The following is a 13,069-nucleotide window of genomic DNA, read 5'->3' as shown; positions in this document are numbered from 1 at the left end:
TATAAATATATATATATATATATATATATAATACACACATTCTAGCTCTTCTAAACTTTCCTATCCCCTCTCTACCTCTACCACATGACCGCAGTCGCACACTTCATACTCGCACACATTTTTCCACTTTGACACTTAACACGGTTTCCATGAATGATCAACCTTTCTGATCAAAAAGGCAATCACGTGGGACAGTTGGTAAGATTCTGCGAACATAATGACAATCAGTGACTGCTTCATAAGTGGAGAGTGGCTTCAGCTGACATTTTTATGCTGCTGCTTGTGCTGAAGACAAATTTTGAAGATACTGCGCATTTTTGTTGAGAAAAGTTCATATTTAATGCGAGCAAGGCCATAACAGTCATTGTACAGCTAGCATAATTTTTTTGCTTAGCCAAATGTAGTACAGCTTAGTCTCTGGACCAGTACATTGTTTTCTGCTCCAAAGCTCTCTTCCATAGGAATCCAATCCATCTAGCTCTTTCTTTATACCATTGTCCTACATTGCAGGCAGTGTTGGTTTTATTTTTATTGCTAACATTTTTAATCATTTTCCTGATTGTAAAAATGAAACTTGGGCACTCCCATCCACCACATCCTTTTACTCGTACTGTGTGCTTTGTTTTCTTTCTTCTTCTACAATTTGGAGCTCTGTTATTTTGCATGCTGGGCAGCACCAGATCATTATTTTTTTCTGACATTGCTTTGTTATCAGCTTATCAATGCAACAATCTCTGAAATGAAACGGTACTTAGCAGTGCTTGTGCAGTCCCTTGCACATACATCACATCACAAAGTCCTGGCTGTCTTACATAACTCCAGGAGGTCTTTGAGGTGTTCAAACAATGAACTCAAACAAGATGGGTTTTTCGTTTGAAAATGAATGACTTAGGCTGTTGGCAATGAAATATAATCTGTATTCATTGGCTCTTTGAAGTTCTCCAAAGCAGAAATGAAGCTCTTGGCATGTGTGAGGGATGATCCGGAGCCCATGCTGGCATTTGCAATTGTTGCACTGCGTCACGGGAAGCCTATTCATCAAATGCAGCGCAGTAGGTGACTACTTAATTCAGTCTCTGCTTCTGCGCATGAAAGCGCAGGTGGTATTGTTTTGTTTAGTGGCAGCGAAGAGCTTGTTAATGTTAGATACATCAATGTGTACGATGGGCAGGCATTGCGAACAAAAGACTGTCGTCATTTGTGAGTGCACAGGATACTATGCAGAATCGTTGTTTTAAGACAGGTGCTATTAGTGTGTTCTTGCACAGATTCCATTGCATCAGTGCCACTAATGAATGTTTCTTTCTGTGCTGTGGTGAGCAGCAACACTTTTCAAGTAAGGACTTGGCATGCTTCTTGTCAAATAATGTCACCCCTTTAGGAAAAAGAAATAAAACAAATTCATTCAAGCAAAAATATTTCTGAAATCTGCATCACAGTATCTGTTCAACTGCTCAATGGTGGTTTGAAAAGGTGTAAGTGATGTCGCTGTTTCCCATAGCTCCCTGTCCAGTGGATGTTTTCTGAGAACTAAGATGTTGCCACATCGCCTTGACCAGTGCCCCTTTGTGCATTCAGGCGGTGCTGATCTCATTTGGCACTGCATGACTACGTGTTGGATGTGTTCTCTTTGGACATTTTTCTATTTGGGCGTGTTCTCTTTCCACACATTTTTGGCTGCACTCACAACTCGTCTGCATTGCTTCGCTTTATGAGATCTTGGTGAGGGCTAGTTGGTTCATATTTAGAACTGAGGTTAAACAGCTAAAATAAAACAAGAGTACAAAGAAAAAAATACCACAGACAAGCGCTGGCTGCCAACTGGACAATTATTTGGAATTCTCCAGCCATTTTATACTGTTTCCAGCATAAGCATGCGTACACCAGTCGCATATACATCTGCAAAATCGGCAACATCATAAACTTTCAAGCAAGAAAGCTATTTTTTTTTTTTGACAAAGCAAGAGAGGAAGCGCTTACATGTTTATCTCCTTCCTGTCTAATGTGATGTGCCTCTGTTATTTCCCTTTTTCTCTGTTATCTTTTACTTTCCCTATGAATTTTGTTTTTTCATATATGGGAGTGCAGAGACTCTTGTTACAGTGTCCTGCTAAATGACTCCCATAGCCATTATTTACGTTACTGCTGTGCTGGCGAGCTTTGTCAGTGAAACACTGTCCCGTTTGTACTATATAAGCTTTTTCACAGCTCAGCGGTATCTGATAGATAATGTTGCGCTTGCAGTCAGTGAAATGAGATTTATGATTGGTGGTGCACGGGGGCCTTTCGAGTGTTTTCATACGATTGCATATCGAGGAAAGCTTGCAAGGGGCACTGAAAAGTAAATTAATGTTTTGTCTATTGGAAACTTTCTTTAGATTGTGTAACAACTTGCGCAAGTATGGTACGGTGTGTGCTGGTCTTTTCTTTTTGTTCTTTTTTTGTGTGTTGGTTCTAAACTTATTTGTTTTTCTTTCTGCAAGATCGCTTCACATACTGAAGTGAGGACAGAACAGGGAAAATGGGCATTCTGTAATCATGCTATCTGATGTAAAAAACTGCACTCACACTAATGCTCACACGACTCTTAGTGCTGCCTTAATGCAAGTGGTTGTTATGCCACTCTTAACCAATTTTGAGTGTGCACTGTTGTAGCGCAGCAAGGTTTTCTTATATCTGGGATGACATGCCCAGCATACATGCTCATCCAAAGAAAAACAGATTAATATTGGGCAACAGAATGTGGTTGTTAATTGGTAATCCGTATGTTAACTTCAGTCCTCCTGATGAGTTGATGAATATGTCCAAAGTTTCTTCGACTGGGTCATGAAAATAAATACACATATCTTTCTTCATAACAATTAACTAGCCGTCAGTGTACCTGAACACTCGCGTTACAGGCATTGCTCATTTTGCAGGCGTATATGCGATTGGTGTACGCATGCCTATGGTGGAAAAGGTATAGAATGGCTGGAGAACATCAAATAAACTTCCAGTTATCAGTTGGCGCTTGTCTGTGATATTTGTTTTCTCATGTCCTTGCTTTATTTGCGCTGTTCAACCTCAGTTCTAAGTTATAATGCTTTAAAGTTCGAGTTTATTCATACACAAAACAAATATATAAATCTAGTATGCAGACGAGGGTCCCAAAGTATTAATACTGAAAACGGGACCCTCGGTTAGAAACTGCAACAGAATTGTGCACTTGTTGGCAGCATAACAGTGGATGAGGTAATAGTATATTAGCTAAAAAAGAAATGTTAATAAACATGGAAACCCCTACAAACAATGCTCTAATGCCATGTGGTATAACAGAAGTAACAATGGAAGTGTAAAAAACTCTACAATTTTAAAAGTAGAAGAACAAGCAAGAATGAACAAGAAGAGAGGATGTGACGCAGTGTGAACATTGCAATGAAAAGAAAAAACAGTTGATGGGGTGCGAGGCAGAAATAATAGTATCTACTTGAAGATACAAATATTTATTAGAGAAACTTATCAGGTTAGTAGAAAGTCTTTTTTCGCGATGCTTTGAAACAAATAGATGTGGGCCATATCTTAAGTGAACCAGGAAAATGATTGCAGAGTGTAATGAGCCCCGTTTACATGAATGCGACAGTGGCGCATCGCATTTCCAAGCGCATTTGGGAAAGGTGATGCGACGCCGTTTACATGTAGCGCCTTAACTCTCGCAAAAACGTAGCGCACATGGTGTCGTATAAGTGAAGTGCAACCGACTTCCGGTGCAACTGGTTTCCGGTTGTGGGCCGAGTGCACGTTGGTGGTTGAGTGCCGAGAAATAGACAGTTTTAGTTTAGCGTACGCAACTTATAGCGTACGCTATACGCTATAGTGCAGCGGACGCGAAGCAGCGCACGTTTTTTGCAGCTTTAGCCGGCCAGCGAGATCTTCGGATCTCGGAGGCCATTAGTCGTCGTTGCGGCTACTTTCCGACTATAGCGATAGGTAGCGCTGACATCTAGAATGTTTCTTTCATTAGGCTTCGCCTCGTTCGAAACGAGAAGTGATCTCGAAAACACCACAAGGTTATCCATAATACCCTGTCGTCGAAGCGGCCTGAGACTAAGCGAAAGCCGTTTACACATTCATTTGCTGCGAACGAAGTGCATTTTACAAAAGCAACGCCAAATTCATTTCGAAGCGGGCAGCCGGGACCGCCGCCATGTTGTTTGGCAATTCCTTCCCATCATTCCTAATGCGACGATCCTGCGTTTACATGCTCCGCGAGAGTCGACTCGCGCCCGTAAATCTACCCTCGCCTGGCGCATTAATGCGATGCGCCTTTCTAGCGCGTTACTGCTGTTTACATGAATGTGATGCGCTAGAAATGCGATGCGATGCGACACTGTCGCATTCATGTAAACGCGGCTATGGTAGCAAATGTAGATGCGCGAACTGAATCCGCTGACGCCGCTTCGTGGGCTCGGTGACTGCACCACAGCGCAGCCACCTAATCCGCTTACCTTTGCGATGCAGGTCAGTTCATAGTATGCCCTCTTCACTAAAAAATCCAGTAATTATATGTTGGTGCAGTTTCCGAGCCCGCACTGCTGTGTTGCCATTGCCGTTGAGTGTGCTCACGTAATTCATTCCTTGCTCATGCTATCAGGTGATGTTGAGACTAACCCTGGCCCTCAGGGCAACGCTGCTGTACTCGCCGAACTACAGAAGCTAAGCGCGGGACAGACCCTGTTGATTACGGAAATACAGGGCCTCAAAACACAGCTGAACACAACAGACCAAACCATAGCAAGCCTAGACAAACGAATGGCCGATCTCGAAACGCATTACCAAACACTTCTTCACCTCAGAAACGATATTGAAATAATGCAGTCAACCACAATCGACCAAGCTAAAAAGATTAACGAACTAGAAACACGCCTGGATGACGCGGAAAACCAATCGCGTCGGAATAACCTTATTTTCTATGGTATCCCCGACCCTGCTAGCGCTGAAACGTGGGCCGAGTCAGAAAAACTAGTCATTGATGTTTGCCGCAAGAATCTTGATATAACCTTGGAACCTAACGACATTGAAAGAGCGCATCGCCTCGGAAATCATTCAGCCGATCGAATTCGTCCCGTAATCGTAAAATTCCTATCTCATAAAACCAAAGACGCACTGCTATCAAATGGCCGTAAATTGAAAGACACAAGCTACAGTATTGGAGAGGACTTCTCCCGCACCGTTCGCCATGCGCGTAAACAGTTGTTAGTGTTTGCCAAAGCCAATTCTAACAAGTACTCCTTGCGCTTCAAAACCCTGCACATCGGCCCAAAACGCTATGTATTTGACGCATCATCCCAAACCGTTAAGGAAATAGCATAGCAATTGCCCCGTCACAAAACTTTAACAAATCGTCGACCCGCTCCACCGCACAATGTTCTCTCGTTTTCGATAATATTCACTAACATCCGTAGTCTTCTTCCAAAGCGCGAACTCATATCAAACATCATGTCGTCATCCGGGAGCAACATACTAATACTAACAGAAACTTGGCTAAATAGTGACGTAACGGATACGGAAATTTTGGCCGATTTACCCAATTTCGACGTGTATCGAAACGATCGAAAAGGCAAACGGGGGGGCGGTGTTCTCATTGCCATTCATCGAGGCATATCATGCTCTGTTGTTGACGTCGCATCCGACATTGAAGCCATATGGCTCATCTGCTGCGCTCCCCCCGTAACAGTTCTGCTTGGCGTTTGCTACAGGCCCCCCCAGACTAATCCAGACTTCCCACGTCATCTGAACAACATCCTTCATAAACTTGTCCGCACATATCCAAATGCCCGTATTCTTCTTTTTGGTGATTTTAATTACCCGGATATTGATTGGCAGAACATAGCTAGTTCCACAATAACGTGTCATGCAGAGGAGAAGAACTTCATCGATGTCTGTTTAAATTTTAACCTCACTCAATTAATTTCCCAACCAACCCGTGTCTCACGAGAATCAGCAAACACGCTTGACCTGATACTAACAAGCAGCCCCGAGAATGTATCATCCATCAGTTACCTTCCTGAAATCAGCGATCACAAAGTCATGCATGCTTTATTCTCATTTACCTCGACTTAAAAACAGACATCCGATAAAACGATACAACTCTACGATAAGGGTAACTATAATGCAATAACTGAAGAACTTAACACCTTTTTTCCTGAATACGTATCTGCATTTCACACTCGCTCAATTCATGAAAACTGGCTGATATTCAAGAACAAATTAAATCATCTCACTAATATGTTCGTACCAAGGATTACCTTTCATACTAATCGCAATAAACCATGGTTTACCCAGCACTTAAAACGACTCGAAAACAAAAAGAAACGATTGTTTCGTACCGCCAAACGAAACGACACGCCTGCCGCATGGGGAAAATACTTCGAGGCCGAAAAATCATACCTACTTTCTGTTCGTAACGCCAAGTACTCATTTTATCATAATGACTTACCTAACTTACTTATAAGAAACCCCAAGCAATTCTGGCAAGTTTTAAACCCAACACATCCTCCCGATATTAAACTAACGAATTATTCACATGAAGCGGTGACTGACCACGACTGCGCAGAAATATTTAACCATGCATTCGCATCTGTGTTCACTACCGAACTCGACGCACCTTCACAATTACCACCCTTTAACTTAGATACCCCCATGCCGGCAGTCACGTTCGTCGAAGAAGGCATTTCATCCATAATTCATAATATGAAACTTTCATCATCAGCTGGTATGGACCTGATTAATTCAAAACTATTGAAAAATGTGGAATCAATTTGCGCATCATATTTATGTCTCATTTTCTCACAGTCACTCTCCTCAGGAATTTTGCCTCTTGATTGGAAAACGGGGAAGGTCGTTCCAGTCTACAAATCAGGTAACAGAGACTCGCCGTTGAATTACCGCCCCATTTCATTGACTAGTGTGCCCTGTAAAATCATGGAACATGTCATTTACTCACAAATCATAAACTTCTTGGACCGAAACCATTTTTTTCACCCTTCACAACATGGGTTTCGTAAGGGCCTCTCTTGCGAAACCCAACTAGCGCTTTTCCTTCACGACTTGCACACTAATCTAGACCGTAATATGCAGACCGACACCATCTTTCTTGATTTCGCTAAAGCTTTTGACAAGGTTCCCCACCGCCGGCTATTACTAAAACTCTCAAAGCTGAACCTACCCCCTAATATTCTCAAATGGATTGAAGAATTCCTAACTAACCGTTCTCAGTCTGTCTATCTTAACGGCCATCTCTCTACATCTCTCCCGGTTACTTCAGGCGTCCCACAAGGTTCTGTCCTCGGTCCCCTCCTATTCCTAATATATATTAACGACTTGCCCCTGCATGTTTCCTGTAGTATTCGAATTTTCGCAGATGATTGTGTTATTTACCGCACCATTAATAACTGTCACGATCAATACACTCTTCAGACAGAGCTTAACAGCGTACTAAATTGGTGTAATAACTGGCTAATGTCCCTCAATCCTAGTAAATGTAAACTCATGTCCTTCACTCGTCGTCCCAATCCATATCTCTTTCAATATTTAATTTCTAACACACAGATTGAGCAAGTACAATCATATAAATATCTAGGAGTCACCCTCTCTTCTAATCTATCATGGCAGGTTCACGTCGGTAACATCATTTCAGCATCAAACAAAACACTCGGTTTTCTAAAACGCCACCTTCGTCTTGCCCCACCACATGTTAAATTGCTCGCGTATAAATCACTTATAAGACCCAAATTAGAATATGCATCCCCCATCTGGAGCCCACATCAAGCATATCTAATCACCGCATTGGAAGCTGTGCAGAATCGTGCTGCCTGATTCATTCATTCCTCATACTCATCTGACGTCAGTGTTTCATCCTTGAAAGCTACATCCGGACTGCCACCCCTCTCTTTTCGTCGTCGCATTGCTAGCCTCACCCTTTATCACAAATTCTTTTATTCTCCTCTCAATCAAGAACCGTATGTCGCCGCCGCATCACGCATATCTCACCGCACCAGTCATCCCCTTCAAGTTGCCCGCCCACTATCATTTACTACTACGTTTTCAGCTTCATTATTTCTTCGAGCAGCCACGGACTGGAACGGCCTACCCCATGACATCGTCGCCATCGCTTCAACACCTGCTTTTCAAGAACGCGTAACAGATCACCTTCAATGTTAAATCACCATCGCTGTTTGTTTTTCTCACTACAAATGTAATCCCACCCCTTATGTAACACCCCCTGAGATGGGGGCCTTTAAGGAATAAAACTGAACTGAACTGAACTGAATGTAACAAAAAATTATAATTAGAAGCGAACTTGATGGAGTTGGTATTCTTAAGTGAGCTACTTTAAATGTATGGAAAAGTCAATAGGGAATCGAGCAATTTATAAAACATTATTGCTAAATTGTAGTTGAATAACTTTTTACACATAAAATTTTGTGGTGCTCAAGTAGGCCGGTAGCATTTGAACGGGGTGAACTGTGGGTGATGATGCATACTGCTTGATTTTGCATATGTTGGACTGATAACGAATAACATATATATATGTATCACCCCAAACAATTAATCTGTAGTTAATGTGCGAATGAATGAACATGAAGTAGAGCGAAAACAAAGCACAAGAAGAAAAGTAGTGCCGGGCCTTAATAAGCTCACGGTTACCAAAAACGCACTTCTGCTTGACATGGTTGGTGTTCAGGTGAAACTTCAGATAGCTGTCCGGGATAACACCTAGAAATGAAATGGAATTGATAATGGGAATAAAATGTTTGTCGAAGATTAACGAAGGAGTATTAATTAGCTACTCTTGGTGCAAATGGAAGACTAGAAATTTTGTTTTAGATGGATTAATGATTAGATCGTTGTCGTCGCACAACTTCATTAAGTAGCCAAGAGTTTTATTTAATTTGATTAGTAGAGAAGAGATATTTATCAGCTATAGATATAGTTGTATCGTCAGCGTACAGAACATAATAACTTAAGTCTGTGACCTCTGGCATATCATTAATGTAAACAGAAAAAAAGCAAAGGCCCCAGTATTGAGTTTTGTGGCACCCCTTGGTTAAGTTTTTTAGAATGGGAAAATGTTTCACATGCAATTACAATAAATTTCCTACCAACAAACAACTTTTTAAAAAGGCCAGAGCGGGACCAGTTATTCCATAGTCTTCAGGTTTATGAAATGAAATCGTATCATTAATAGTGTCAAATGCTTTAGTAAGGTTTAAGAAAATGAAAGCAATGAATTCATTATTCTCAAGACTATTCTTAATAAAGTCAGTTAGACAAAGTAGAGCAAGTAGTTGAGCTTCCTGACGAAAAACCGAACTGGCAGGATTTAGTTATATGAAAATTTCCCAATTACTAGCTTAATCTGATCAAGAATAATTTTTCTGTTATTTTACATAAAGAAGAAAGAACAGGAATTGGACAGTAATTTGATAAAAATTCTTGATTACCTTTCACAAAAACTGGAATTACCTTTGCATGTTTTAGCAGACAGAAAATCACCAGATTTAAAGATCACGTTAAATACTACGCTCAGGGGCTCGCAAATGCATCACGACTAGTTTTAGGGGGCATACTGAGATACCATTTAATTCTGGACTTGTGTTATGAAGATTAAGTGTAGTAGAAAGCACTTCATGTGGCGTGACAGGATGAAGGAAAAATGAATGGCTCAGGCAGTCTATTTTAGGTTGAAATGTTCTTTACACACTTCTCTTAGGTAATGCGAAATGATCTGAAAAAACATTTCCAATCTGAGGAGGCCGACTAAAAGTATTTTTGTCAGGTACAATTTTAGGGATAAACGTAGGCAGGTCGCTGTTCAAAAAGTCGTTAAGCAGCTGCCATTGCTTTTTAAGGTTGTTCTTGTTCTGCAAGGACACTGTTTCATAGTAACACCTTTTGACTTCTCAGAGAGTCGTGTTAAGAACGTTACGGTATTTTCTGTACCATTCTAGCAGAAAACAGTTGAACAGTTGTCTTTTAGTTTTCTTGTACAAATTACGCTTTCTGCGAGCTCTTTCGTAGACGATCTGTCATCCAATGAATTTCAGGGCGTTTAAATCAAATTTTACATTTCACAGTTCTAGAGCAAGTACTGACTGCTTCAGTGAACAAATTGCAGAAGAAATTAAGAGCATCTATTGAGTATTCAATAAAATTGAGATCTGACCAGTCAGTGAAGCTAATGGTAGAAAGGAGTTTATGTGTCAAATACTATAGTGAAGTAAGAAGTGACAATGATAGCCAAACGAGTTTCGAAAACTAAAAAAATTGGAAAGTGATCAGTGAGGTCAATGTTAATGATGCCTGCCATAACGGGACCGTCTAGGTTTGTTAAAACACGATCGCTTAGTGAATGAGAGCCCTCACCAATGCATCTTGTAGGTGATGTGATGAGGGATTCAAAGCCATAACCACTAACGCAGTCAGTGTAGGCTATATACAAGCTAGAATTAACATCCAGCAGGTTGATGTTCACATGCCCCACAATCATTATTCTTATTTTCCAGCGGTAACTTAAGTGTGTTATCAAGAGCATAGAGGAAATCGGAAATGTTAGAAGCTGGTGACCTATAAACACAACCAAGAACAAAGCATTTAGTATTGCATGCCTCAAGGGGCTCATTAGTTTTCACCCATACCTTTCACAGCAATCAACATGAAAGCTTAAATAATTTCTGCGAGTGTAACTGATGCGGGGAGAAACAAAGATAGCAGCTCCGCCATGCCTACTGTTTAAACGGTGACAATATTTAGCACTGTAAGAACGGAACCCATGCACATTACTGTCATCGCTAGAAAGCCACATTTCAGAAGCACAAATGAAAGAAAAATCATGATCAAGCGAAGACAAAACTTTATCTATCCCTTCGTGATTCTTTTGTAGACTGCACGCAATAAAATTATCAATGAAGGATTATTGTGGCTAAGTAAAAAATGAAGTTTACACGAATACGTAAAGGATGTTGTGATGAGAAAGCGATCTGGCATGTGTGATCAGCACAAAAGGTTCTTACATGAATAGCCACTGATCCGACTCGGCTGAAATTCTGAACACACTGCTAGCGCTGGTTTTTCGTGCTTTGATCTGGCTGTTCTCAGTCCAGAGGCACTACCACTTTTTTGCCTTCTTCAGGGCAAGTGCCTTTGCAAACAGTATGTTATTACTGATTGTCAGATGGTCATTCACGGAAACAGCCGTGTCGTTAGTGCCAGAAAACCCAAGGTGGCTCACTCGGAGCTGGGCCTTGCAGGCCCCCTTTACAAATTCATTTTTCTTGTCTCTTGAAACAAAGTGACCACCTAAAATGTTGATCGGATTATTTAGATGGAACACAATGAACTGTCTCAGTGTCAGATTCAGATACAGGGCACTCAGTGACATCACCCATATGCTTCAGAATGGCTCGGCAATCCTCCCTCTTTGTCAGACGAATTACTTTAACTTCAATGTTGTTTAGTCTAGAATATTCCTCCAAATCAGCAACAGGTTTCCGAAGCATTTCATTTTGGGCCAACAAGGCCTTGTTTGAAGCCATCATTTCACCCTGCCTGGTTTTGAACTCATCAAACAGGTTGCTCATAAAGTCGGTGCTTTTGCGAAGCGAGGCATTTTTAGGCAGACCAAAGTCATTCAATTTCAATTTGAATTTAGAGCCCATTTCTAACATGAGAGATTCCATCCTGTCCATGAAATGTCGTTCTAGCTGTTCAAATTTTTTTGGCAACTTCTTGACACGTAGGTGTGACGTAACAAAGGTGTGGACTAGCAAGAAAAAATGAACTAAGGTAAAAGGGGCAAATGAAACAAACATTGGCAACAGTTGCAGCTAAATAAAGTTGAAGCAGCTAAAACAACATGCAAATAACCAACCTGAAAGTACAAGCGCAGAGTTTAGGCGTAGCCAACTGCCGCAACTGCCTCTGCCAAATGATCTGAGAGACTGCTGAAGCTTCCTTGTGTGCCCTTTGATGTGGAATGGAGCTGTTTCACGCAGCTGCAGCTATGACCCTCCAGGAATTCGCGGCATGTGCTTAGTCCACACAAGCTCGCCCGTCGCATCCAGAATTGAGCATTTGAAAACTTGATAAATCCAGAGCCAAGAGGGCCCGGGCAGTGTTAATGTGTTGTGGCTCCTGAAAGTGCAAGCGCAGAGTTTAGGCATTGCACAACGGCCGCAACTGCCACTTCCAAATTATTGAATGGTCTTGGCAGGAAGGGTGCAATTCAAAATGTCTTCCCATCCTTCATCAGTATGTACTGGAGCACACATAGTCACGTCAGTCCAACTAGTCTGTCATGAAGGAAAGCATGCATTTCAAAACGATGGGTTTGTACCATCAGCATGCATAGTCTCTGCTAACATCTAATTGCATGTCAGGATAATAAATCTATCGTTATTGGTAAGCTCATAAATCGAAACAAGTTGCTTCATTTCTGAGTGAAACGTCAGATTTCTCAACAAGTTGCTGATTGCCTGGCTCGTTAGTGCAATAAAAGAAACTAAATAATCGTTCTCATAGCGGAGCACTTGACTAGTGTTTATCCTTTGTGACTTATTTGGATATATATCATCATATTAATATGGTGCATCCATAAAATAAAATAAGTACCTAAGTACCGTAAGTACCTAATTGCAATCCTCCAAACATTGCTGTAGCCATTACTGAGCATTTTCTCTATTTTCTGTTAGCCATGAAATGACTGAACAATAAAACAATCTCTATTCAAGTGTCAGAGTCACTCCCTATATTCATCATGTCTCCCACTACAGGTGGAAAGCAGCAGAGCAAGCTGGAGCAGCCAATAGTCTTCAGTACATGCAACAAACTCTTTGGTCTTTTGAAAAGTTTAGCAGAGAAGGCACAAAGCTATGTTGTGAAAAGAGGCACATGCAATGTTTTGTTGACTGTTGAGGTACGGCGAATTGCAAGATACCACTTTCCTGTGGACATTCTTACACCAGTACAAAGTGTACAAAAGAAACTCCTCACAGCAATATACAGGGGGCCCCACCTAACTATCACCAAGGTT

At 41.3% G+C, this 13,069-nt stretch overlaps 1 protein-coding gene and 1 pseudogene across 2 annotated transcripts in view; both read left to right on the top strand.

Annotated features, from left to right (window-relative positions):
- The window catches only part of l(1)G0289 (lethal (1) G0289), a 113,255-nt gene that overhangs the window by 8,293 nt on the left and 91,893 nt on the right, over positions 1-13,069 (top strand). The gene's annotated exons all lie outside the window — the stretch shown is intronic.
- LOC135908896 (uncharacterized) lies at positions 4,492-6,075 on the top strand (annotated as a pseudogene).

The sequence above is a fragment of the Dermacentor albipictus genome, chromosome 1, assembly GCF_038994185.2.
Source record: "Dermacentor albipictus isolate Rhodes 1998 colony chromosome 1, USDA_Dalb.pri_finalv2, whole genome shotgun sequence".
Taxonomy (NCBI): Eukaryota; Metazoa; Arthropoda; class Arachnida; order Ixodida; family Ixodidae; genus Dermacentor; species Dermacentor albipictus.
Note: the sequence above shows the minus strand (reverse complement) of the source record. Positions and strands in the feature narration are given on the sequence as shown.